This window comes from Macadamia integrifolia, chromosome 12 (assembly GCF_013358625.1).
Source record: "Macadamia integrifolia cultivar HAES 741 chromosome 12, SCU_Mint_v3, whole genome shotgun sequence".
Lineage (NCBI taxonomy): Eukaryota > Viridiplantae > Streptophyta > Magnoliopsida > Proteales > Proteaceae > Macadamia > Macadamia integrifolia.
In genome coordinates, this window is record NC_056568.1 from 13016941 (window position 1) to 13034334 (window position 17394).

The 17394-nt window shown below is 36.7% G+C and overlaps 1 pseudogene; it reads left to right on the forward strand.

Moving 5' to 3' along the window:
* Positions 1-571: 571 nt before the first annotated feature.
* LOC122057108 lies at positions 572-9864 on the forward strand (annotated as a pseudogene).
* The last annotated feature ends 7530 nt before the right edge of the window (positions 9865-17394 follow it).

Here is a 17394-nt window from a genome sequence, read left to right on the forward strand (position 1 = left end):
GGGGCTACATCCAGAGTTGAAGTATAACTGGAAGGGCGGGAGTGGATTCCTCTTATTCTTGAGTCCGGAATGGTCAATTCACACATTCCTTTCTAGAATTCAGTTGGAATCTGATCGATTCCAATTGATTTGGAAAAGTTTGATAAGCTCTAATTTTAGCAAACTGAAGACGAACTACCCAGTGTATTAGGCTTTCACTACTACAGGGTCTGGGATAGGCAAATGTATGCAACCTTACATTCTGCTTCAAAAAAACCTATTAATCAGAATAATGTCCAAGGCTGGGTGTTTTTTTGTCATCTGAATAATTATTAGGTACGTTATAATTTTTTCTGCAGGGACCTCTTCGTCCCACAGGATGACTGTGGGTGTAAATTCTTCTAAAGTTAGGGACCTAAGCCGCAATTCTTCACCATTTACATTTAACACTTGGCAGTTCCCAACATTTTCGTCTCCCATTCTTTCCCAATCGTTGCACCGTGGAAACTGGAAAGTAAGACCCAGAAGTTCCCGCTGCCACTGTTTGTGTCAATCAAGTAAAGCGCGAGGAAGGAGAAGGGCGTAGTGTCTCTTTGCGGGTCAATGCGTGAGAGAGAGAGAGAGAGAGAGAGAGAGGATGAAGATTGAAGAAGTTCAATCCACCACTAAGAAGCAGCGAATAGCTACTCATACACATATCAAAGGCCTTGGTCTCGTGGTACCTCTCTGTCTATCGCTCCCATACACAGTTACACACGAAAAAGAGAATTATCTCTCTTTTTTTAAGTTTGGGTAGTTGGGTGTCCGAACTTAGTTGGGTTTATTGAAATGCGATGTTTTCTTCCTTTTTTTCTGGTTTTTGTTTCTTGGTTTCATCTTACTTCGGTTTTGTGTTATGTATCTGCTATTTTCCGCATTTTTCTGTCGGTTGAAGAGCTCGGTTTATATTTATTTTGATCTACTGTAGTGTTTTTTGGGATTTTGTTAGCAGCCACCTTCTCAATTTTACGCAGTTCGGTTTGTGAGCTGCTAATGGCCTAAACATGAACCTTATTTATTTATTTATTATTATTATTATTATTTTGGTTTTTAGGGTTTAAGATAAATGTGTCTTACGGTGATCTTAGAGTTTGGGTTCAATGTTTTTGTTCTGTTTCTTTGCTACCCTTTCTCAGACAGTGTTCTGGAAATGGTGGTTATGCAGGGTCAGAGCACAATACACAGAACGTGCCTCCTATAATGAAACATGGAATATTTTTTTTTCCTGGATGCAATATAAGGAAGTCAGTTTTAAGTTCTAAGCTTTTATTGATTGTTACTTGGATTTTGCGTTTTACACTTGGTTGGGCTTTTGGGTTCTACCATTGCCTGAGGGAGTCTGACTCCAAACGTTTGGAGGTCTTCTTAAAGCCATAATTATCTTTGTTTCCTGGTCTCGTTCTTCATTTAATTCTCTAATATACGATCTTATCATTTATAATCTTTATTCACTGGTAATTGTTTTGTTGGTGTATGATGTCTTGTATTCCGTCGCAGTTTAATCCAGCGAGTACTGGTGTAGCACCTAGACAGGCAGGACGGCGGTCCCGCTAGCCGGTTAGTGGGCCGTGGGGGTTGCAAGGGGGGCAGGAGGCCCCCCTACATAGCTGCACCCCCGCTCGAATTTTTTATTTGAGGGCAATTGTGTACTTTCCGGATTAGGATTTTTTTCGCTATATATTTATAACGAGGATTTCTTTCTCTGTAATGCAAGCAATATTGAGAGGTGTGAGGACGAGCGCTGTAACCCTATTCTCCATTGATAGTGAAGCAAGATCTCATCTCACTGGAGACGTAGGCAACCTTGCCCAACCTCGTAAAATCTGTGTACATTGTTTGTTTTGGTTTTTCATTATCTTCTGCATCGTTTTAGGGTTGTGTTTCTACACGTTTGTGGGTTTGTTCTAGGCCAATGGAAGGGCGATGCTTATGTCTGCTGGGTTTGTTGGTCAGCTTGGGGCTAGGGAAGCAGCAGGTCTTGTTGTTGACATGATACGGCATAAAAGGATGGCTGGCCGGGCGCTTTTGCTAGCTCGTCCTCCTGGCACTGGGAAGACTTCATTGGCCCTTGGAATATCCCGGAGCTTGGAACTAGTTGGAAGTAAGGTATTTTTTTTCTCTTAATTGTCTTGCACTTGCCAAGGTCTTTTGTTTGTTAATCAAAATTGTTCCCTTCCTCTTATCTCCTTGGGCTCAATCTTGATGCCAGCCTCTAGAAATTTAGTAGCTTGCATCTTACTTGCATGTTTAAGGTGAACGCTACTCGGATTTTATTTATGAGGTCCTTTTGTCATGGACTGTATCAAGCTTACTTGGTTTCCATCTAAAATGAAGGTACCATTCTGCCCAGTGGTTGGATCAGAAGTATATTCTTCAGAAGTCAAGAAAACTGTGGTTCTAATGGAAAACTTCAGAAGGGCTATAGGTTTTCGCATTAAGGAAAATAAGGAGGTCTATGAAGGAGAGGCAAGTTGTTTCCATTATCTCTCTAAATTATTTTCTTCAGTTCCATTCTCATTATTCTATATATCCTTTTTTAAAATATTGATCTTTCTTTGCTATTGTAATTTGGGGAATTTGCTCAATTTGTGATTTGTGGACCATCTTGTTTTAGGTAATGAACTCTCTTCAGAAGAAACTGAGAGCATGTCAGGGGGTTACGGTAAAAGCATTAGTCATGTAATCATTGGGCTGAAAACTGTCAAAGGAACAAAGCAACTGAAGTTAGACCTACTATTTATGATGCTCTGATCAAGGAAAAGGTAAGCCCTTCTGATTTGTCTATTTATTTTTCTGGGTAAACTGGACCTGAACATGCTACTGCAGTGTTTCAACCAATTTAGCTGCGGGATCTTAAAATGTCTCTTTCTAAATTCAATTTCTTCCTTATCTACGACCATGGCAACAAATATGTGCATTTAATGTATCATTGACTATTGTTCTTGGTGTTATTATCTTATCCATGGTTTAAAGTATCGGTCCATATCGATATCGGTGGGTATCGATTCGATAGGATATGGTGAGATATGTATCGGTATTCTTTAAAATGGTTACTATATGATAGGTTTAAAGTATCGGTATCGGTGGGTATCAATACAATACGCTATACTGATACTTTAAACCTTGATCTTATCTTAAATTCTGTGTGAACTCTTGTTAAGCTTCTACTGTCAAATGCTTGGGATGCCAAATACTATCATATGGTGTTGTGTACATTTGAGCATGTGATCTATCCAATTTTCCCGCTTTTAGCACTAATGTGCTTTTATAGTCCATTTCCCAGCTTATATTATTTCTTGGTTGAATTTTATAACATCTGAAATATAAATTGCAGGTTGCTGTTGGTGATGTTATATATATTGAAGCAAATAGTGGAGCACTTAAAAGGGTAGGTAGAGGTGATGCTTTTGCTATAGAATTTGATCTCGAGGCTGAAGAGTATGTTCCACTTCCGAAGGGAGAGGTTCATAAGAAGAAGGATATAGTTCAGTTCTGATTTAGGTCTATTACATTCTAAAACCTCAGTTGCCATTTGATGATATTCTGATTAACTTGGTAATTGTAAGGGTAAATATGGTTGTAAATTTACAAAACATCAAAACCTTTGGGTTTTTCCTCTTTTTTTTTGTTTTTGGGAAAATTTTGAAACATTTTAGTGAATTGTTAAAAAAAAATTGCATAGTAATAAAGGATCTTCAAATAAATGTCAAAGCCTCAGGATTTTATTTTGGCCTTTTGTCAGGATCAAAACTAATTGAGAGGCAATAAATCAAGATCAATTTATGGAAGGAAATGATGCATCTTATTCACTTTCCAAACGCACCATATGTGGATATATTTAATGCATATATTATGTGTCACTCTATGCTTGCATTTGGTTCTTTACCATGATAGTGTAAAATGACTTTCTTGTGTTCAGGCCTATGCAGCAGTTTAGCAACCTAAGTTACAAAATTTATATGCTTATTGATGATTATCTTACGTTTCTTTGTTTAAAATTCTTAAAACAATGATTTCTAAGGACTCACTACCAATTCCAAGAGAAATGCATGATTTCCATAATTTCCATAAATTTTTTTGGTGATTCATTCAATTATGGTCAGGACCAGAATCAATCTAAACTAAAAATTTCAGCACCCATTTAATGTGGCAACACAAATCGTAAGCATCTCAGAACAAGCATTATGGCAGGTTTGGTTGCATGCTTAGGTGGAAGAAAAGAAAAAGAAAAACAATGGGGACAAAAATGAAATTAAAAAATTTCCCTCATTTGTTTCAATGCATTGAGAAAATGGTGTGAGGATAATTGACAAAATCATCATTATTGTCTGATTGTCCAAAGATTTTAGCTAGTTGTCCCCATCTTGTGAGAGGGAGATGAGAAATCAGGTATGAAGAGCTTTCCGTCAAATTTCACTCCCTCTATTTTTCCACGTAACAGGTGAGAAACAGAACTTTGGATAATCTTTTCCAAAAGTAGTTATTTTTTCCTAGCTTTTCTCCCATATGTTTAACCTGACAATCACATCCACTCTTCTTCTTTCAATTCTCCTTTCCTGTATTATGTGGAAAAACACAAAATGCAACCTATGGGAGGGCAATGGAGAAAAGTTGCTCCGCAGTCTCATCATTACTTAAAGACGGAGCATAAATATTTATAGAGGCACTGGAAGGTCTTGAAAAGGGGCTTCATTAAAAAATTCAATTCTCCACTTCTCATATATCTTGATATCCATTTGATGCACAAGTGCTTCCTTGGACTGGCACAAACACGTGTGGGAGCCTAGACGGAGAAGAAGTGGGTCCAAAATTTGGTTTTTGGTCCAGTAGGATATTTGGGGATTTATTTGCTTATTTGAGATAATTTCTTTTGCTTTCTATTTTATGATGGCATTTTCATCTGAGCATGTAATGTTTTGAGAGTTGTTTCTGTTTCCTGATTTTTTCTGTTGCCGCCTGGGTGGGTCTTCCCATACGCACGTGTGTGCACACACATTCACACTCCAGGATGTAACATTACATGATCTGGATGCTGCAAATGCTCGACCACAAGGTGGACAAGATATATTATCGTTAATGGGCCAGATGATGAAGCCAAGGAAGACTGAAATTACTGATAAGCTACGCCAAGAGATCAATAAGGTTCTATTCTGCAACTTTAAAGCAGATAATATATTTATTATTGCTTTTATCTAACACATTTATTTTAACGTCTCAGGAAGAGTGCAGTTGTGCATGACTTAAGCTAAGCTTTGTTGATAACAGGTTGTTAACCACTACAATGATGAAGGAGTGGCAGAGCTTGTCCCCGGAGTGCTATTTATTGATGAGGTACCTTTCTGTTTCAAACCTTGCATTCTGCGCTCGGTTTTGATTCTGATTAATGAATATTATGGTGCAGGTTCATGTGCTGGATATGGAATGCTTCTCATACCTGAACCGTGCTTTGGAGAGCTTTTTATCCCCCATAGTAATTTTTGCCACTAACAGAGGAGTATGTAATGTAAGGTATTCATTCCTAGTCTTTTCAACAATAAAACCTTGAACCAATCTGTACAGTAAAAAATCAAGTCTGTTTTGAATAGCCATATGGGAAATTCATATAATCTGAATAGCATAATTTATGGACAGCTGTCTTATTTATATTAATCACCATCTTCATCATTGCTGTAGTCTAGTCCTCAGCAGTTTCATCCTTCTCTTTTCTCAATATATATCCTTACTCAGGAGAAAGTTCAATACCTTCATTTAGTTCCTCAGCAATCTGTTTATATCATATTACTCCATTCAACTTTGGGTATCTAGATACAATCATACAACGTGATAGCAATGATATCCAACATAACCAAAAATCACTCCACTACTCCAGTGGTTTAAGAAAAAATTACATGGAATTGCATAAGATGGTTTGGTCAAGCGTAACAAACACCAGCGCGGGCACTGGACAGAAGCATATTAATACTAGATAAAAAATTTAAAGATTAGTGTGGAAGCTCAAATGGAATAGACCTAAAAGGAAAGGATGCAGAAGTATAAGATTGTGTAAGACCTGATCTCTTCTCTCTCCTCTCTATGTTCCCCATGACTTCTCCCTTTCCCTCATCGTTGTGATTCCTTTTCTTCCCTATCCTTGCAGCTCCATTGCTAGAAGTATATTTCCTTCCATCTTAAAAGAAAACCCACCAGCAGCAGATCCTCTGTTCGATCTACACTACCCTTGAATCCTTGATAACTGATGTAAGCATTCACGTGCCTTTCTCTTTCTTGCAGGCTCTGCAATTTGTAGAATAAATCCTGTTGGTAATGATGTTGCATAAATTGACTTTAGTTTTCTCTTTCATAACTGCCAAGTATGAAGTGCCAATGGGTTGCAAATCTCCAGATATTTTCTATGTAACAGTCTGCCATCATGAACTAGCATAACCCTTCAGACTAGTGGCTACTAGTGGTTATAGTAATCAGGCTTCACTTTTAAAATGTAGTTTCAATATTTGTCGGCCAACCCAACACTTGTCAGATAATCTGATGGGGATCAGTTCCAGCTCCCTTAGGTGTATACTCAGGGCGACCATGGCATTAATTCCATGGCCCCCATGCTCATTTAGCAACACTATGAAGATGTAGGGCCTACATGGGAGTTGGGATGATTATGTGGCAAGTGTGTGCAACTAGAGGTTGAGGTGCTCTGACTTCTGAGCAAGGAGAAATTGGTCCTTGTCATTTTTGAGTTATTTATTTATATTTATTTTATATTTATTTTTTTCAACGTTTCCTTGAGTGGGGTATTTTGGTAGTTTAAAATATTTAGGTTGTTAGATCTGGTCCAACTTGGTGCAATTTTTATTTTTTTTTTAATATTCTTGTGTGGAGCCAGATTTAGTATGAGCTAGGTCCTGTGGGACAAGCAACTGGCTACTTGAAATATAAGAAACTTATTGCTTTGGAGTTGAAGTAATCCACTATATGTACTGATGTACTTATTCTTATTCCAGAAGTAATTAGAGCTTGATGATTTATTGCTTATGGAAATGTCTTCCATGGAACTATGGAAGTGTGATTGCCTAGGCCTTTTCTTCTTTATCAATTATTTCTATACAAATTCTCTACTGAACTTCTAGCTTTGCTGTTTACTCCTTTCAATATACAAAACCTAACTTTCTTAAGGTTCAACCCTGTTTTCATCCCCTGATGGTGCCAAAACTACAAGAACTACATCCTAACCTTTACACTGGATTCTAGAACATCCAGTTTGATTCCATGTCCTTGTCATTTACAATGGTAGCTAGAGACTCAATAAGAGGCAATGCATCTGATGGAGGAAGCAATGTTGAATTATCAGTGGAAAGTTGGCATTTAGGTACTTCCATCAACTGTGAGCCTTATACTGCATTCCTTAGACTTGAAAAATTGAGCCATAATGTTCACAAATATTGCTTCCATAAAATGTCCCAAAGTCTTTATTGTTATTCTTGGGAGCTACTTTTCTATTCAAATCTGAAAGTGTATTCTTTTGTCCCTTCGTAATTTGTTGAAAGATTCTTGAATTGGGCTTCCAACTCAAGCATGGTCACCATCTTGATAATTAAAGATTGGAACCAAATTCTCTGAGCGAAAATGAAGTAAGGACTGCTATTCAACTTGATCAATCAATAGAACAACAACTCAACTTGATCACTCTATCTATTGAACAAAAGATTCTGCACCAATTTGGGCTAGCCCTAGTTTATGGAACTTTATAAACAGATTTGTAAGGGAATGGTCCTTGATTTTGTAGGAACAGTATAGAATGGTGAAGATGGGATTAAAAGTTATAACATGACTAGGCTTTAAGGTCCACACTAAATCTTTTGCTCAACCTAAGTCCTAAGATATACTGAGGTGTTCCCCCAGTTGACTTCACCTTCCCAATACAAGTCTCCCCCCACCGGAGCCAGTTGTTAATGTGCAGTTACAGAATGCAGCAACTTCTTTCTCTCTCTCTCCCCCCAATCTGGATTTAGATTGTTTTGTGTGATTTGTATGATTGCAGGGTTTTATTGTTAATCAAGATTTTCATCAACATGTTCTTTGCAGGGGAACAGATATCAGTAGCCCTCATGGTGTACCTGTTGATTTGTTGGACCGGCTGGTGATCATACGAACAGAAACTTACGGACCTGCTGACATGATACAGGTTCACATTTTATTCTTCATCTGTTTCCATGGAATCTATTTACAGCTTTGGAACCCATTCTCTATCATGTCATCATTTTTATTTTCTGCTGGATGTTTTTTGGCCAGATTTTGGCTATCCATGCACAAGTGGAGGAGCTGGTAATTGATGAAGAAAGTCTGGCTTACCTTGGAGAGATTGGGCAGCAAGCATCCTTGAGGTTCGAGTTTCATTTAATAACAATTCCACCTTTGTCGTTTTCATCAATTTCTATCTTGCTTAAGTAAATTCATTTATGGAATTCTGTCAATGTTGGTTTTGTCGCTTCGGTTGTTGCTGCCTTTAAACTGCACTTCTTAGTATTGCCTGTCCATGCAATGAGGCAAATATGATGTATGTTCGACATTGAATTTGCACACTATGATGTAATATCAGTAGTGATATGTACTCGTGATGTTTGATATATGCATTAGGGATGTAATGTTACTTGGGCTGGTTTGAAACTAATTTGTCTTAGATAGTACCCTATCCTAGGCCCCTCAAGCAGCTCCAATTTGAATATAGAATCAGTCCTAGAGTGCAATACTGATCTCTCTTGCACGGAACCATAACAAAACAGAAAGAACCAGAAGTAGCATTAGAGATCGGATATAATAGATCAGGTCAATCTACAAAAGAAAGGAATAGTATTTGATTCCAGTTGTATTCAATCTAGGTCTTTGATGTTATATGCAATTGTTGCATGATTATCATTTGTTGAAAAGTTCAGCTATTTATAAATACTAATATACACACTCTTTCCACTAAATGATGCATAAATTTGAGTGATGTAGTGCATATAATTATCTATTTAATTAATATTTATTTGTTCCCACCTTATGGCACGTGAACTGTATTTGCCTCTTCTTGTGCCAATCTATGCTCCCCCTGCTGTAAATTTGTAGGGTTTGTCATTGTCATGTGTGGGCATCCATCATGTGCTCAACATGCACCATATACGAAAGCATCTACAGAAAACAAATCCTTAAAACTCTCTTGGAAAGATAGCTATTGTACACACACACACACAATACACATGCCTTGTGTGTTACTGACCAAGTGGAAGGCCACTCATAGTCAAAGCATATTGTTTCTTCAGGCATGCAGTTCAGCTCTTGGCACCTGCCAGCATTGTGGCTAGAATGAATGGTCGAGATTACGTTTGCAAGGTATGAAATAATTTCTTGAATTAGGAATCAAACTAGATCATATTTATTGAAGATTCAGAATTTTGTATCTTCTGATTTTCCACTTTGTTGGTACAATTCTAGGCAGATATAGAGGAAGTGAATGCTTTGTATCTGGATGCAAAATCTTCGGCTAGGCTTCTGCAAGAGCAGCAGGAAAGACACATCTCATAGTCATGTACTCCCTGGTACATCTTGCTTACTTTGTACAGCAAAATGTGGAAGTGAGATTATTCTAGTGTGAGAAAACGGAGGGTAATTTCATTGTAATCACTGTCAATGGACGCGATTTGATCAGGTATAATCGGATCCAAATCATTGTCTTCATGGTTGGTGTTGTTGGCATTGTTTTCTGTTGCTTTTGAAAGGCCATACAGTTTGGCCTTTGGGATGGTTCTGCCAGAGTCATGGCATTCTTATAAACTTGGTCTTGTTCTAGCAGAGTCATGGCACTCTTTGGGCCACTCACACGGGGGTGTTTAGTGTTCTTCATTGCTTTCAGTGAAAATTGAATGGTTCTCATTCAACCTTAGTATGACCCGGCCTATGTGGTTGTGGGGTCAGTATGGACTCGTGAAACTAGTCAGGCTGAAGGCTTGGATACCCGTCGTTAGTAAAAAAAAAAAAAGAAGTGTATCGCTCTCACACATTTGCTTTGCTTCCTTACCATTTGGGCCCTCTTTCCTATGTGTGATGCGCCCATTGTTTCAGCATAGGAGATATTACATGCAAAGGCTTGTAGATCTCTTACCTTATCTTATAAATAGGAGATATTACATGTTGGTGTATATATCTCTTGCCCTATTATTTTAAATGGGCAGGTGGAAAATTCAATTTGTTTGGAGCCATGCAATTCATTCTTTTGTTGTATGCGTTGTAACATATCACATTATCACATATACATCACATGATTATTATTTTACACATATATCTTTCATAATGAATGAAAAAAAAAGAGCAACTTAGTGTACGAGACTTTCGCTATTACAAGGTCTGGAAGGGACAGGTGTTCATATTGATGTAATCATAGTTATATTATTTTCTAAAATTGTATTAGTTCATGTTATTAAGGAAATATTCACCCAAAAAAAAATTGTTATCAAGGAAATAACGTTAGAGTGAATTAAAAGAGAACAATCTCTCTCTCTCTCTCTCTCTCTCTCTCTCTCTCTCTCTCTCTCTCTTTGTGGGATGAGGGGGAGGTGCGCATAAAATCATTCTTTCTCTAATATGAAACTTTTTTTTTCAACATTAATTGATTAAATCAGATTGATAAAAAGGAAATTCGTTGTAAGTTAAATCAATTTATTCAATAAAATGACCATTAAATCAAATTGGAGTGAGCTAACATGATGCATAATTGTCTAACTATAAAGATTAGGCTGTTACTAATTACTTTCCATTCCCCTTATTTTATTTTGGTGGAGATGATTGGGTGTGGAGCAGACAAGGGTTGACAATTAGGAGGTATTTTTATTGAGGGTGGATACATAGCACTTCGTTTCAATTGGGAGTCTCATCAATTTCTAATCGTCCTTATTTAGTTTCTATCATATCATTTGTCAAGTAGTGAAGGCTTTACCTTGAGTCATGGTGAAGGAAGAAGTCTTTTGACTATCATTGCACTTGGATGGTTGCTGAAATAATGAAAGATATTTAGGACATCCAACATATGATGATGACCTTAGATTTGTGGGTGAACCTTGATGAGGGGTATCTTGGATCTCTAACAAATACTAACAAATAGAGGAAGGTGTAATGATGAGCTTAGATTTGTGGGTGAACTTTTACTATAGAGTGTGGCTCCTAAGCCTATGTGAGACCCAATTAGTGCTTCCTTTTTTGTTCAATCTATGGAAGGACGTAAGAGGGGGACAAGAGAGGCACAATGTCATCAATAAAAGGTTGCTACTAATGTCATCAAATTTCCTTCTTGTTTGATAGTCTGCGAGATCAAAACATGCATCATTGATCAAAATCTTTATATATATATATATATATATATTGATTCTTGTTTTGGTAGAAATATAGATAGATGGATAGAAATATGAACTATTAAAAACTACTTCGAGTTTGTAAATTGTTTAATGTGTTTTGTTAGGTGAAATTGAGTTTCACATGTGCAACAAATATATAAGAAAGCTTAGTTAAATAGAAAGTTGATTACATCCTTGGTAGTTATCCCTCTTAAAGAAAACCTATGGGCAGCCCTCAAAGCTACAAATACATAGCAGCTATCCTTACACAAAATTAAAACATGCATCATTGATATCAAAATGGGAATATCCCACAAAAGCTTAAAGAGATTCACATGGACAATCATTCTGGTTCCCTTAAGTTGTCCATTGAGCTAGCTCCTCATTCCCTATCCAAATCTCTATTCTTCGAAACCCTTTGACCAACGCTTATTGCAAGCCTTGTAAGATACCATGTCAATCTAAGTTCTTATTCATAATGCAATATAGTATGATATAAGGTTTGATTATTAGGCACACCTTAGGCCACTCACACGGGGTGTTTAGTGCTCTACATTGTTTTTGGTAAAAGTTGAATGGTTCTCATTTAATCCTTTTAACAGAAAAAAAAAAAAAAAAGATTTGATTACTTATCGTCGAAATATAGATTTTCTGAAAGTTTAACATGTAATATAAGAGCTTTCATGATGAATCATAAAATATCAGAAATAATATCATCGTGAAATTTGATTTTGAATAACTGACCGATATAACAAGTTTGGTGCCGTGGAAGTAGGATTTGACTATGTCAGCTTATCTAAGGTGTGGATTCCTATCCAAGTTTCTGTTTAACCTAAGGTATCCTACATATTGTTCAAAATGCCAGATTATTTAGGAAAGAGATTCCTTGACAGGCCATATAGTTTGATCTATTCTCGGATATTCATTGTAATACGTGGGAAAATCTATTTAGATTATAACTTTTATTTTATTTTTTGGTAAAATAGATTAGAATCAACCGGTAATAAATTATGAGGTCGACAGACACGCACAAAATTCAAACTCCTACTTTAGCAGGAATTGGGATTTATTAAAAGAAAGAAACGAAAAACAAAACCTTCGTAGGACATGGCACATAAAAAGGATCATGTAGTCTACCTTTTTCCAAACCATGATGGTAACATTTGTATGTCTCATATCAATCTAGATTTATTGGAACTATAGTTTTTATCGTGCTACAGATATAAGGGCATGTAATGACCATTGTGCCCCTATTGGGGTGAAAACATTCTCTGCTGCGGATGTGGCGGTATGGCAAGCATCCAATGGTTAGAACGACATCGAGGCACGTGCCTATGTCGTCTTGACCATCTGATGCTCCCGTACCGCCGCATCCACCACAGACAATCATTACTCTCTATCGGGGGCGCACACCTTGTGTCTAGGTGTAGGGGGTTACTCTCAAATAGAAAAACACTAGTCCTTGATAAATTAAGAAAAATACAAACCTAAAAGGCCGCATCACATGGCCTTTATACCTACACATAGTGAGGGTAAAAAATGATTATTCCACCTCTTATGAAAGGTGAAAATCTCACCCATACATGTTGATACTTCTACTAGTGCTCTAATTGGTCCTTTCATTAGTGTAGAAAACACATTGTCTTTTAGGGAACCTTCTCTTAAAAAAAAATTTACAATTATGTCTTAAAAAATAATTAAGAAAACCCCCACAAAGACTTGAATTCATGACTTCTTTAATTGTTCACTATTGATCTTACCTACTGAGCAACCTCCTTAGGGTTTTGTTTCAAAATTGATACTAATCCCTTTGTACAATGAACATTAAGGAAAATCAGGTTTCCTAGGCCTACATTTGCCTAGATCTAGTCTCCATTGCAATATCTAAGGGGTACCAAACAATTAGCTCCCGGGTCAGATTGGAACATAATAGCATAGTCATGAATCTAGTGCATAGCACATTGATTGCAACATCTGCCTGTAGAGTAGGCATTAAGTTTGTGGTATAAGGATCAACTCCTGTTACATGCATTCCCCCCCCCCTCCTTTTCCTATCAAAACCCCGCCCCCCTCCCTCTTATGTGTGTGAGTAAAGTCCTCTTGGACAGTTGTTATAGAATGTAAATAACCAAAAAAGAAAAGACATAACAGCATACTTATATACCAAGAATGTGGGCAGATGCTGTCAGACTCTCATGGGCTGATCCCATTATCTAATCTGACCCATGTGAAGATCGATGGCATTGCCCACCTGTTTGCTTCATTTTGACCTAAGTTTTTGCTAGTCTAATGGTTGAATCCAAGGCTTTAAATTGCCCACAAAGTAAGGAGATAAACCCGGGCTTGTCCTTGTGATGAGCTTTTAACTCATTGTCTGGTAGTTGGAATCAGCGTAAGTTCAAGAAGGAAGGTTGCTTATTCAACCGTCATTGGTCTTATTTTTCATATTCTTTAGAAGAAAAAAATATATATTTAAAAATTCGGATCAGATAGATTGAATCGTTCAAGACCAATATCAATTTTAACTGATTCATATTTGAAAACTAGGGCTAGGATTTATTGGGTATGGTTCTGACTTTTGGCTGATTCTTCATGATCTAATTGACTGAATCGATTTTGGGTTATGAAATTTGAATCCATGGTAGAGAGGAGTCTCTTCTCTTGTATTGTGGATTGGAATTAGCTGAAGGTCACGGTCTATCATGTTTTTTGTATATGAAATTAGGGTGGAGGTTAGGTGGGCCTAGAGCTAGCGACTCAACTAATGGGAGGGGAGGGGATGGGATGGAATGAGAAGACTTTTTCAGGTGAAAAAAGAAAGAAATAGACACAAAGGTGGGTGTTCTGCTAGAACACCCACCTTTTCCCCTGAAATTATTACCATGATCTATTGTGTGCTTGCTAGCACAATTGGCTAGGGTCCAGGATACCTATGTATTTAACGATAAAGGTAATCAATCAGAAGAACCCAGATCAGCTCATTGATATGTAATCAAAATTTGGTATCAGATCAGCCACATTAGTGCTGGGCGAGATTGATACCCAGTTGGTCTCGTATTTAAATTGCATAGGTTTTATATGAAAGAAGATTTTGCTCAGCAAGTTCAATTTAGTACAAATAGGAGAAGGACGCAAGTTTGTATTGATTAAAAAAAAAAATCAGGATTATATAAATTGACATTCTTTTCAAGCCAGAGAATGTTACCGTTTTCAAAAGAACTGGAGTTACATCTATTTTTCATTTCCTTCCAAGAGTTCTTTCCTCATGTATTTTCATGCCCTGAATCAGTTTATATTAAGGGCAAATATGTTTAAATTTTTTAAAATTTATTTATTTTACTGAAATTGATGGCAAAATGCTAGATATCATTGATAGTATTGGTATAGGCCAAGATTGATAGGGATCTTAATACCATATTATAACCCTACTCCTTGTGACTTCACATAAATATCTCTTTCATGTTACTATTAAGAGTGTTCGAAGGGACATTTGTGAAAGAAAAAAAAAACAACATATTATCATGGGTCTGTACATAAAAAATCGTCACATCACACTCTTTGTAAATTGTACAATAGCTGATCTGGAATCAAACTTGAAAGGAAAAAAAAAAAAAAAAGAAATCTTATCATGATTTTTTTTTTATGCTAACGAAAGGTATACAGGCCTTTGGCTGATTAGTCCCTCGAGCCTATACTGACCCCACAACCGCATGGATCGGATCATATCGGAGTTGAATGAGAACCATTTAACTTTTACCGAAAGCAGTGAAGAGCACTAAACACCCCGTGTGAGTCACCCAGGATGTGCCTAATGGGAGTCGAACTTAGGATGTCCAAAACCTTATCATGATTCATTCAGTTCTACTTTCCTTTAATAGTATTATTGTTGGTCAAATAGTTAAATTTATCCATTGAGAGAGGAGGGTTCTCTTAGCATGTAGGGTACTCTACACCTTATTCTATTTTTTCAATTAATATTTTTATTTTAAAAAAAAATTAATATAATAATTAACGTGAGAAGACGTCATATTAATGTATGCCTTCTTAGAAAGCCTTTTTTTTTTTTTTTTTCACGTTTATCTTCCTCTTATAAAAAATAATAAATATAACCTTTTACTTTTAATTTTTTTTTTAAATATTATTTTACTACTCTTATTAACCATTTTTAGAATAAAATATATTCTATTACATTTTAAAGGAAATCAAGGTAATTTTACTTTGGGAGAGGATTGTCTATGTGCACAACAAGGAGGTGCAACAAAATGGCATTATCAGTTCAAAGACAACAAGGTCATTCATAAAGAGAGGAGAGGGATAAACATGAGGACATTAGCATACACTACCCAAACTACTAAAGTACTTTTTTCTCTGTGAGCCGATGGTGAAGATTATTTTTTCTCTCTGCCCTTAATGTAGAAGTCAATTTGTTACTTCTCATTAGTGTGCTTCCCAAGGGCGCTTGCACAAAGAAACCTCCCCCATAGGACTAGGTTTAGAAGAGGAACTATTGACAAAATGTAAGAGGAACCCCATACAATATGGGTCATATAATTGAGATAGGCCTACAACTACATATGACTTATCTTGCATATTCCCCACTTATCCAATGGTTAGAATGACCCAATGAAATGTGCACATGGTGAAACATGGTTGCATCAATGGGAATTCCTTCTATCTTTGCTTCCATTGGTTTCAATTTTTAGAAAATGGAAAGGCCACCATCAATGCTCTTAGGACACATCCTGGGTGTAACTTCTCTGGTCCAGAGGTTTTGTATGATAACAAACGTCTCTAATTCAAGTATCCTTGTGACTTATCTATTACATTGGTTTGGTGTGACTACGTTTGAATGGTGTTTATCCTTGGGCCTAAACCATATAACCAAACAGATTCGACGGGTTCCTTGTTAGTAAAAAAAAGAAAAATACTCTTTGAACAACAAGGGGAATAAAAGATAGGGAAGGAAAATCAAATTAAGTGATTTTTTTTTTTTTTTGTAATAATTACCTAACATAATTGTATAATTAACTCCAAAATATTTTAGATTTAAATTTAAAATTTTACCGTAATTTACCACCAAATTTTTTGGCTTTATCAAGAAAAATAAATGTTCGTTCAAAAAGTATTATTATTATTTTTTTTTTTGGTAGGAACAACAAAAAGTATGATTACCATAGAAGTTTAAGGCAGTGTTACACTTGAAGAGGATGGGACTCAACTTCAAATTTGTTGAAATCGTCTTAAACGGCTAAACCTAATTCAAACGGCGGTTAGCAGAATCAATTGATTCCTAATAGATTCCGATTTCTCAAATTAGGGTTGCAACCCTGAGTCCTATTATCTGGGCCTAAGCTCGACCTAAACCATGACTCAAGGCTTAAAACTTCAATTCAACCTAGGCCCGCCATGATTGGCCCTGATTAGACATGGGTGGGCCGAGATGTCCCTAATTGGCTCTGACCTTGGTTTGCCATTTAAGGCCGAGTATACTTTGACCTTGATTTGCTATCGAAGGCCCGTATACCCTGACCTACAATATATGAAATAACTAAAAATTCATTTGACTTTGCATCTAAATACCTTGAAATTAAAAAGCTAAATAAAAAATTAAGTCTAAAAAACATCATTAGATAAGAAATTTAAGTAGTTTATCCTTTATACTAGTATGTGGATAATGATTACTAAACTTAAAAATTGGCCATCAAACACTCAATAAATCAGGGTTAGATAGTGCCAAATCAAGACCAAAAATCACAGTATAAAATCAAGGTCAGGCTATGGACATAAACCATTATCCGCCTTGACCTTGACTTAGGAAAAAAAAATTTAGACTCGGCCCGGCCCTCAAAACCAGAATTTTTGGGCCTAGCCTAGCCCTATACAGGCTCAGGGCGAGTTCAGGCCACTAGGGCCAAACTTTCACCTCTGCCTCAAACCACAGTCATAGCTATCTTTAATGAAGTTCCCTGCAATTGTAGGGTCTAATGTTACCTTTGTTTCAGACGGAAAATATTTCTCGATT